Source organism: Salmo salar, chromosome 15 (genome assembly GCF_965601325.2).
Source record: "Salmo salar chromosome 15, fSalSal1, whole genome shotgun sequence".
NCBI lineage: Eukaryota > Metazoa > Chordata > Actinopteri > Salmoniformes > Salmonidae > Salmo > Salmo salar.
This window is the reverse complement of record NC_138305.1, coordinates 38,701,193-38,711,669: the sequence shown is the minus strand read 5'-3', so window position 1 is coordinate 38,711,669 and position 10,477 is coordinate 38,701,193. Positions and strand designations below refer to the sequence as shown.

The window sequence follows — 10,477 nt, the reverse complement described above, 5'->3', positions numbered from 1 at the left end:
CCTGGAAATCAGCCTACAAACAAATTGGCTTATTGAAAAATATGAAATTGTATGATTTCATCCCAATATGCAATGCTGTAGCCTACAGAAGAGATGACAAGGAGCGAAATTCTGCAGCAAAACATGTTGGCAGTCTCCTTATATACATTATTCTCCAAAATTAGGTGTCCTGGTTATCAGACAAGAGATCAGGCTATGTTTCATGAGCTACCATAACATTGGTTGAACCACAACATTACAGAAGAAAATGAGCTATCAACCCTAAAACCAAGTGTCAAGGTTATTACAAACGTTATATTCCTTGTTCCTTTTAATGTAATCGTAGGCACGACGTGTGTGTTCGTCCAGAAATGGGACTACTTTACATTGAAATGTCTGCGCTAGTCAAAATACTGCAGATACATTTCTTCGTCTGAATGTAACAGTGTGAGTTGGTTAGCTAGCTCTTTGGGGGAGAGGAAATTATCCACATGTATAAAGGCATCTCTAGGCACAAAGTTCTCATTGACCTAAGAGCAATTGGCTCAGATCCAGCAGCTAGTGGGTTGTACAGCTTTTCAGTGATGTAATTTGTGAATTGAGTTCTCAAATGACAGATAGAATTTACAACTGGAAAATGTATTCAGGAAGTATTGATCATTGATGTGTTATCTAAAGGTTTTTCCATAGGTGTGTATATCGATGTGTTTGACCAATTCATACCTCGCCCTGGCATGGTCAGGGTTCCAGTTGCTCACAATCCAGCAGACCAATTTAGTTTTAATTGGCAATAAGAAAGCCTCCCCCTCCTCTTGGCTGAATACAACTGACCCATAAGGAAGTTCAATATCTGCATCTTGCCTATAATTCAAAGTCAAATTGAAAATATTTCCAAGACCTGGCTTTTTATAAGTGTGGGACGGGGACTCTAGATTCCTCCACACCCATTTTTGGAAAGGTGGTCACTGCTGCAATGGTGGTAGATTTGATAAATCACTTTTTGTGTCTCTATGATGGATGATGACCCCATTTGACTTATTGTATAGGTCTCAGTCAGCTGTTAAAAAACAGCCATCAATATTGAACAGGGTGCTGCTTGTGTCCAAATCATAGGAATGACCAAAAGGCCACAGCCTTATTGAAACTATGGTCTTATTATTAACCTCCTTTGTAATATCGTCAACATGTTCTTCCTTCTGAATTGGTAATTTTGATGATTCAATGGGTCTTGCAAGCCAGTTACTTGGTGGTTTAATAATGTAACAATGCAGTAAATGTATTGGTTTTGTTTCAGTGTGTATATTTTCTCAGGTGATTATGCATTGTTTACCTTATAGCCTTTTATCTCACAAAAATCTGACACATAGGAACATGTCGTTTCCTAGGTGGGCGTTTCCTCTCTTACGCGTGCCTGCTTTTCCCGTGTGAACAGGCCTTTCCCGTGTGAGCTGATTCCTCCATAATATCTGTCACACTCATGGGAGAGAGGGAACAGCTGTTTCTGGTCTAGTTATTGAATAACAGTCTCGGTCAGGTGAATCTCCTCCACATGAGTGTCATGGCTCACTCTCCTGCCCCTTCAACTATCAGTAGTTCATGCTGCACCAACACATAGAAGTTCAGTTTTACTTAAGAAAATGAACATGGCCAATAACAATACTAGCCTAGGACAATTAGGGCTAAAGCCCTTCAAACACAGGTCAAAACACCCTTGAACTCATGCATCTGAGTAGGCTATAATTGGCAGAGCCGTAACTAGGCTACATGTTACCTCTACATGCAATAGCTCTTCTACAGTGAGCAGAACGGACATCCTACAACGACCTGCCCTTACCTGGAACAAACCTTAAACAGGTAGGCTATATTTTCAAAAGGACAATGAACCCCTCTATGGCCTACACTTTAAAGGCAACACTGTTGCTCATTTAACATCAATGGCGAACAGTAAACACATTAAACAATATTGTAGCAATCCTCGCTATATGAGCCATGTTACAATTCCCACCAAGTAGGTTAACTTAAGGATCAGACCCTTTTTTTCAATTTTCGCCTAAAATGTCATACCCAAATCTAACTGCCTGTAGCTCAGGACCTGAAGCAAGGATATGCATATTCTTGATACCATTTGAAAGGACACACTTTGAAGTTTGTGGAAATGTGAAATTAATGTAGGAGAATATATATATATATATATATATATATATATATATATATATATATATATATATATATATATGTATGTATGTATGTATGTATATATATATATATATATATATATATATATATATATATATATATATATATATATATTACATTTATTTAACCTTTATTTAACCAGGTAGGCTAGTTGAGAACAAGTTCTCATTTGCAACTCCGACCTGGCCAAGATAAAGCAAAGCAGTTTGACACATACAACAACACAGAGTTACACATGGAATAAACAAACATACAATCAATAATACAGTAGAAAGATCTATATACAGCATGTGCAAATGAGGTAGGATAAGAGAGGTAAGGCAATAAATAGGCCATGGTGGCAAAGTAATTACAATATAGCAATTAAACACTGGAATGGTACGATGTTCAGAAGATGAATGTGCAAGTTGAGATACTGGGGTGCAAAGGAGCAAGATAAATAAATAAATACAGTATGGGATGAGGTAGATTGGATGGGCTATTTACAGATGACCTATGTACAGGTGCAGTGATCTGTGAGCTGCTCTGACAGCTGGTGCTTAAAGTTAGTGAGGGAGGTAAGAGTCTCCAGCTTCAGAGATTTTTGCTGTTCGTTCCAGTCATTGGCAGCAGAGAACTGGAACGAGAGGCGGCCAAAGGAAGAATTGGCTTTGGGGGTGACCAGTGAGATATACCTCCTGGAGCGCGTGCTACGGGTGGGTGCTGCTTTGGTGACCAGTGAGCTGAGATAAGGCGGGGCTTTACCTAGCAGAGGCTTGTAGATGACCTGGAGCCAGTGGGTTTGGCGACGAGTATGAAGCGAGGGCCAGCCAACGAGATCATACAGGTCGCAGTGGTGGGTAGTATATGGGGCTTTGGTGACAAAACGGATGGCACTGTGATAGACTGCATCCAATTTGTTGAGTACAGTGTTGGAGGCTATTTTGTAAAAGACATCGCCGAAGTCAAGGATCGGTAGGATGGTCAGTTTTACGAGGGTATGTTTGGCAGCATGAGTGAAGGATGCTTTGTTGTGAAATATGAAGCCAATTCTAGATTAAATTTTGGATTGGAGATGTTTAATGTGAGTCTGGAAGGAGAGTTTACAGTCTAACCAGACACCAAGGTATTTGTTGTTGTCCACATATTCTAAGTCAGAACCGTCCAGAGTAGTGATGCTGGGCGGGCGGGCAGGTGCGGGCAGCGATCGGTTGAAGAGCATGCATTTCGTTTTACTTGCATTTAAGAGCAGTTGGAGGCCACGGAATGAGAGTTGTATATGGCATTGAAGCTCATCTGGAGGTTAGTTAAGTCCAACGAAGGGCCAGAGATATACAGAATGGTGTCGTCTGCGTAGAGGTGGATCAAAGAATCACCAGCAGCGAGAGCGACATCATTGATGTATACAGAACAGAGAGTCGGCCCGAGAATTGAACCCTGTGGCACCCCCATAGAGACTGCCAGAGGTACGGACAACAGGCCCTCTGATTTGACATACTGAACTCTATCGGAGAAGTAGTTGGTGAATCAAGCGAGGCAATCATTTGAGAAACCAAGGCTGTTGAGTCTGCCAATAAGAATGTTGTGATTGACAGAGTCGAAAGCCTTAGCCAGGTCGATGAATACGACTGCACAGTAATGTCTCTTATCGATGGCGGTTATGATATCGTTTAGGACCTTGAGCTTGGCTGAGGTGCACCCATGACCAGCTCTGAAACCAGATTGCACAGCGGAGAAGGTACGGTGAGATTCGAAATGGTCGGTAATCTGTTTGTTAACTTGGCTTTCAAAGACCTTAGAAAGGCAGGGTAGAATAGATATAGGTCTGTAGCAGTTTGGGTCTAAAGTTTCTCCCCGTTTGAAGAGGGGGATGACCGCGGCAGCTTTCCAATCTATGGGAATCTCAGATGATAAGAAAGAGAGGTTGAACAGGCTAGTAATAGGGGTTGCAATAATTTCGGAAAGAGAGGGTCCAGATTGTCTAGCCCGGCTGATTTGTAGGGGTCCAGATTTTGCAGCTCTTTCAGAACATCAGCTATCTGGATTTGGGTGAAGGAGAAGTGGGGGAGGTTTGGGCAAGTTGCTGTGGGGAGCGCAGGGCTGTTGACCAGGGCAGGGGTAGCCAGGTGGAAAGCATGGCCAGCCGTAGAAAATGCTTATTGAAATTCTCAATTATTTTAGATTTATCAGTAGTGACAGTGTTTCCTAGCCTCAGAGGAGTGGGCAGCTGGGAGGAGGTGCTGTTATTCTTCATGGACTTTACAGTGTCCCAGAACTTTTTGAGTTTGTACTACAGGGTGCAAATTTCTGTTTGAAAAAGCTAGCCTTAGCTTTCCTAACTGCCTGTGTATATTGGTTCCTAACTTCCCTAAAAAGTTGCATATCACAGGGGCTATTCGATGCTAATGCAGAATGCCACAGGATGTTTTTGTGCTGGTCAAGGGCAGACAGGTCTGGAGTGAACAAAGGGCTATATCTATTCCTAGTTCTACATTTTTTGAATGGATCATGCTTATTTAAGATGGTGAGGAAGGCACTTTTAAAGAATAACCAGGCATCCTCTACTGACGGGATGAGGTCAATGTCATTCCAGGATACCCCGGCCAGGTCAATTAGAAAGGCCTGTTCGCAGAATTGTTTTAGGGAGCGTTTGACAGTGATGAGGGGTGGTCGTTTGACCGCAGACCCATTACGGATGCAGGCAATGAGGCAGTGATCGCTGAGATCTTGGTTGAAAACAGCAGAGGTGTATTTGGAGGGCGAGTTAGTTAGGATGATATCTATGAGGGTGCCCGTGTTTACGGATTTGGGGTTGTACCTGGTAGGTTAATTGATCATTTGTGTGAGACTGAGGGCATCAGACTTAGATTGTAGGATGGCCGGGGTGTTAAGCATGTCCCAGTTTAGGTCACCTAGCAGCACGAGCTTAGAAGATAGATGGGGGGCAATCAATTCATATATGGTGTCCAGGGCACTGCTGGGGGCAGAGGGTGCTCTATAGCAAGCGGCAACAGTGAGAGACTTGTTTCTGGAAAAGTGCATTTTTAGAAGTAGAAGCTCGAATTGTTTTGGTACAGACCTGCAGGCTATCTCTGCAGTAGATTGCAACACAGCCTCTTTGGCAGTTCTATCTTGGCGGAAAATGTTATAGTTAGGGATGGAAATGTCAGGGTTTTTGGTGGTTTTCCTAAGCCAGGATTCAGACACGGCTAAGACATCCGGGTTGACAGAATATGGTAAAGCAGTGAATAAAGAAAACTTAGGGAGTAGGCTTCTAATGTTAACATGCATGAAACCAAGGCTTTTACGGTTACAGAAGTCAACAAATGAGAGCACCTGGGGAGTAGGAGTGGAGCTAGGCACTGCAGGTCCTGGATTAACCTCCACATCACCAGAGGAACAGAGGAGAAGTAGGATAAGTGTACAGCTAAAGGCTTTAAGATCTGGCCATCTAGCACATTCAGAACAGAGAGTAAATGGAGCAGGTTTCTGGGCATGATAGCATAGATTCAAGGCATAATGTACAGACAAAGGTACTGATGGTAGGAAGAGAGTACATTGGAGGTAAACCTAGGCATTGAGTGATGAAGAGAGAGATATAGTCTCTAGAGACGTTTAAACCAGGTGATGTCATCGCATATGTGGGAGGTGGAACAACATGGTTGGTTAAGGCATATTGAGCAGGGCTATAAGCGCTACAGTGAAATAAGACAGTAATCACTAACCAGGACAGTAATGGACAAGGCATATTGATATTAGGGAGAGGCATGCGTAGCCAAGTGATTGTATGGGTTCAGTGAGTGGTTGGGCTGGCTTGGGACACGGCGATTCAGACAGTTAGCAGGCCGGTGCTAGCAAGCTAGCATAAGGGCCTTAGAGGGATGTCGCGATGGGGGAAAAGTCTGTTTCTGCCTCCTCGTGCTGTGACGTCGATAGACCAGTCGAGGAATTAGTAGGTTTCCAAGTAGCAGAGGGGTCCAAGTCCAATTGGCAAAATGGGTATAGTGGTCCAAGAAACTGCCCAGTGGATCAGCTAACATTCCAATATGCTATAGATAACTAGCAGGCCGCGGTTAGCAGAATGGGGCTTCAGGGGACGTCGCACCTGAGGGGCCTGTTGGGATCCTCGGGCAGATTAGGTCGGTATTCCAGACGTGAAGGGTTGGCGGGGTTCCTTGCCCCGTACCGGCAGTAGAAGGGGTCCGGATATTGTAGCCGAGGAGTGGGCTTCAGGACTAGCCCAGGAGCCCTAGCCGGGAGCACTAGCGGTTCTGGGGGGGGGGGGGGCGGGGGGGCCAGTGCCCCTATGACAACAATTTTGGACCCCCTTGTGGCCCCCCTAAATGTGGAGTATGAAATAATTTTTACGGAACAAATTTTTGCTATCGTTCTTTTTTTACATCCGTTATTAGACAGTGGCTACGATGATGATTATGAACATGGTCTTTTGCCTGCTAATGCCTGCAATGCAGTGAAGAAAACGATATGACAACAATAACATTTAATGTAACTGGCCCCTCTAACAGTACAACTGGCCCCAGCTTGGCCCCCCCAGTTGAAATGGTCTAGAACCACCACTGGCCGGGAGATGGGTCTAGCATGGGCTAGCCCCAGGCTAGTTGGTGGTTGCTACGGGACGCAAACATTAGCCAGGAGTAGTCAGCCCGGGTTGCGGTTAGCTAGCTGCCATGATCCAGATGAAAGGGTTCAGCGTTTGTGGTAGGAATCTGGGGATATGGAGAGAAAAATAAGTCCGGTATTGTCACGCCCTGACCTTGGAGATCCTTTATTCTCTATTTTGGTTAGGTCAGGGTGTGACTAGGGTGGACATTCTAGTTTCTTTATTTCTATGTTGGCCTGGTATGGTTCCCAATCAGAGGCAGCTGTTTATCGTTGTCTCTGATTGGGGATCATATTTAAGTAGCCATTTCCCCACTGGTTTTTGTGGGATCTTAAGTGCATGTAGCACCTCTGTTGTCACGGTTTGTTGTTTGTTTCTTTTGGTTGTTTGTAAAGTTTCACTAAAATAAATATGTGGAACTCAGAGCACGCTGCGCCTTGGTCCGTCTCTACACACAGTCATGACAGAAGATCTCACCACAACAGGACCAAGCAGCGTGTCCAGGAGGTGAGAGAATCCTGGACTTGGGAGGAGATATTGGATGGGAAGGGATCCTGGACTTGGGAGGAAATCCTGGCAGGACCTGATCGCCTTCCTTGGCAACAGATGAATGGAGAGAAGGGAGGACAGCGACGACGCTGGGGTTCGCGACCACAAAGAGAGCCCAAAAGACAGCCCAATTTTTGTTTGGGGGGGGGGGCACACGGGGTGGTCGGCGAAGCCGGGGAGTGAGCCAGTGACAACCTGGGAGGAGATAGAGAGGTGGTCGGTTGACCCAGGGAGAGTGCCAGATCCCGCCTGGGAGTCAATGGAACAATGCGAGGAGGGATACCAGAGAATGGAGTTGGCGAGGAGTATGCGGCAACGCAGGCGTTTGGAGGAGCGTGTCACCAGTCCGGTGCAATCTGCAGGTCTCCAGTGCTCCTCAACAGCCCAGTACATCCTGTGCCAGCTCTCCGCACTCGCTTTGAGGAGCGTGTCATGGTTCCGGTACAATGTGTGCTGGTTCTACGCACCGTGTCTCCAGTGCGCCTCCACAGCCCAGTGCGTCCGGTGCCAGCTCCCCGCACTTGCCGTACGAAGGTTGTCATCTGTCCAGGACACATTGTGCCAGTTCTACGCTCCAGACCTCCAGTGCGCCTCCACAGCCCGGTACGCCCTGTGCCAGCTCCACGCACCAGGCCTCCAGTGCATCTTCCCAGTCCAGTACGTCCTGTGCCTCCTCCTTCCGGCGACAGTTCCCAGTCCAGAGCTTCCGGCAACGGTTCCCAGTCCAGAGCTTCCGGCGACAGTTCCCAGTCCAGAGCTTCCGGTGACGGTTCCCAGTCCAGAGCTTCCAGCAACAGTTCCCAGTCCAGAGCTTCCAACGATGGTCCCCAGTCCAGAGCTTCTGTCAACAGTTTCCAGTCCAGAGCTTCCGGCTACAGTTTTCAGTCCAGAGCTTCCGGCAACAGCTTCCAGTCCAGAGCTTCCGGCGATGTTTCACAGTCCGGAACCTCCTGAGACGGTCCACGGTCCGGAACCTCCTGAGACGTTCCACGGTCCGGAACCTCCTGAGACGGTCCACGGTCCGGAACCTCCTGAGACGGTCCACGGTCCGGAACCTCCTGAGACGTTCCACGGTCCGGAACCTTCTGAGACGGTCCACAGTCCGGAACCTCCTGAGACGGTCCACAGTCCGGAACCTCCTGAGACATTCCACGGTCCGGAACCTCCTACGACAATCCACGGTCCGGTTCCTCTGGCGACGATCCATGGTCCGGAGCTTCCGGCGACGATCCCCGCACCAGAATCGCCACCGAAGCGGGCAGATCCGCGATCTGAGCGGGGTCTACGTCCCGCACCGGAGCCGCCACCAAGGCTAGATGCCCACCCGGACCCTCCCCTATAGAGTCAGGTTTTGCGGCCGGAGTCCACACCTTTGGGGGGGGGGGGGGGGGGGGGCTACTGTCACACCCTGACCTTGGAGATCCTGTATTCTCTATTTTGGTTAGGTCGGGGTGTGACTAGGGTGGGCATTCTAGTTTCTTTATTTCTATGTTGGCCTGGTATGGTTCCCAATCAGAGGCAGCTGTTTATCGTTGTCTCTGATTAGGGATCATATTTAAGTAGCCATTTCCCCACTGGTTTTTGTGGGATCTTATTTTGAGTAAGTGTATGTAGCACCTCTGTCGTCACAGTTTGTTGTTTGTTTCTTTTGGTTGTTTGTAAAGTTTCACAAACGCGTTGTACGAACTGGCGAGAGTTAGCTGACTGATAGCTGGTAGCTAGTTAGCTAGCTAGCTTCAGTTGAGGTATTCCAGATCGGAGGTAAATAGGAATACTTTAGAAAAAAAACAGATCCACACCACATTGGGTGAGGCGGGTTGCAGGAGAATATTTTGAAGTTGAGGTTTAGGAAAAATATTAAAAAGAAGGCGAAGAAAAAGATATAAATATATATATACATGGGACGAGACAAGACAAAGACAAAGACATCTGACTGCTACGCCATCTTGGATTGTTATTTTATATAACAATATAACACATTAGATCTGGTAAAAGATAATACAAAGAAAAAAACATTTGTTTTATTTTATTTTGTTGTAACCATCAGCTTTGAAATGCAAGAGAAAGGCCATAATGTATTATTCCAGCCCAGGCGCAATTTAGATTTTGGCCACTAGCTGGCAGCAGTGTTTGTGCAACGTTTTAGACTGATCCAATGAACCATTGCATATCTGTTCAAATGTTGTATCATGACTGCCCAAATGTGCCTAATTGGTTTATTAATACATTTTCAAGTTCATAATTGTGCACTCTCCTCAAACAATAGCATGGTATTCTTTCACTGTAATAGCAACTGTAAACCAATCCCGTAGAGGTTAACCCTGTTGCTGCAATGGGTAGGATGTTTGCCTTTCAAGTCAGCGACCACGGTTTGCTTCCCTGAACAAAAAGACAAACACTTCTAAATGAATGATATGATTAAGTTACCAGACTCTGGCGTTTGTTCTTTTACATGAACTATCATCGCATTTGCGTAGTAGAGTAGAGTAGATTAGAGGTACAGTATTTGTAAGATTTAGGCATATGAGGCAAATTTTTTAGTAGGGTCCGGGAAAAAATGTGCATTTTATAAATGCCTTTCATGCAATTCTACGTATAGTCCTAAAAAAACTTTCCCAGTGGCATGTACCGACTCACCCAATGATAAAAATATTGAATAGCGGTGATGCATGGACGATGCACTCGTGCCAATAGTTATGTCTCCCAATATCATAACCTTAGACAATGTGTTGCCATTACACATCATCATTATTTTTTCTATTTAGAATAGAGACAAACTTGCAAAAAACACATTTTAGAGGTTTTTGGAGTCAACCCACCTGTCACTGTGGGAGAGAACTGGCCATTGCTGCCACTTTCTGGTATTGTAAAAAAGTATTTTTAAATACATTTCATTGATTGATATTACAGGAGAATATGCTGTATTGGGCCATTAGTGGTTGCTTTTTGTTCTGTGGCACACCTAAAACCTTTTTATATTTCTTGACCCACTAAAATTAATGAAACTATGTTTTTTCTGTAGATACAATCCAGTCTGAAATATGTCCCAATAGGAATATGCTGCAAGTGCACCTTGCTAATGTGTCCAGATCCATGGTTTGGGAAACACTGCCCTGGGCCTGTATCCACAAAGCGTCTCAGAGTAGGAGTGCT

At 45.5% G+C, this 10,477-nt stretch overlaps 1 pseudogene; it reads right to left on the bottom strand.

The window, feature by feature from the left end:
* Window positions 1-380: 380 nt before the first annotated feature.
* On the bottom strand, window positions 381-7,717 carry LOC106571342 (4-galactosyl-N-acetylglucosaminide 3-alpha-L-fucosyltransferase 9-like; annotated as a pseudogene).
* Between the last annotated feature and the right edge of the window lie 2,760 nt (window positions 7,718-10,477).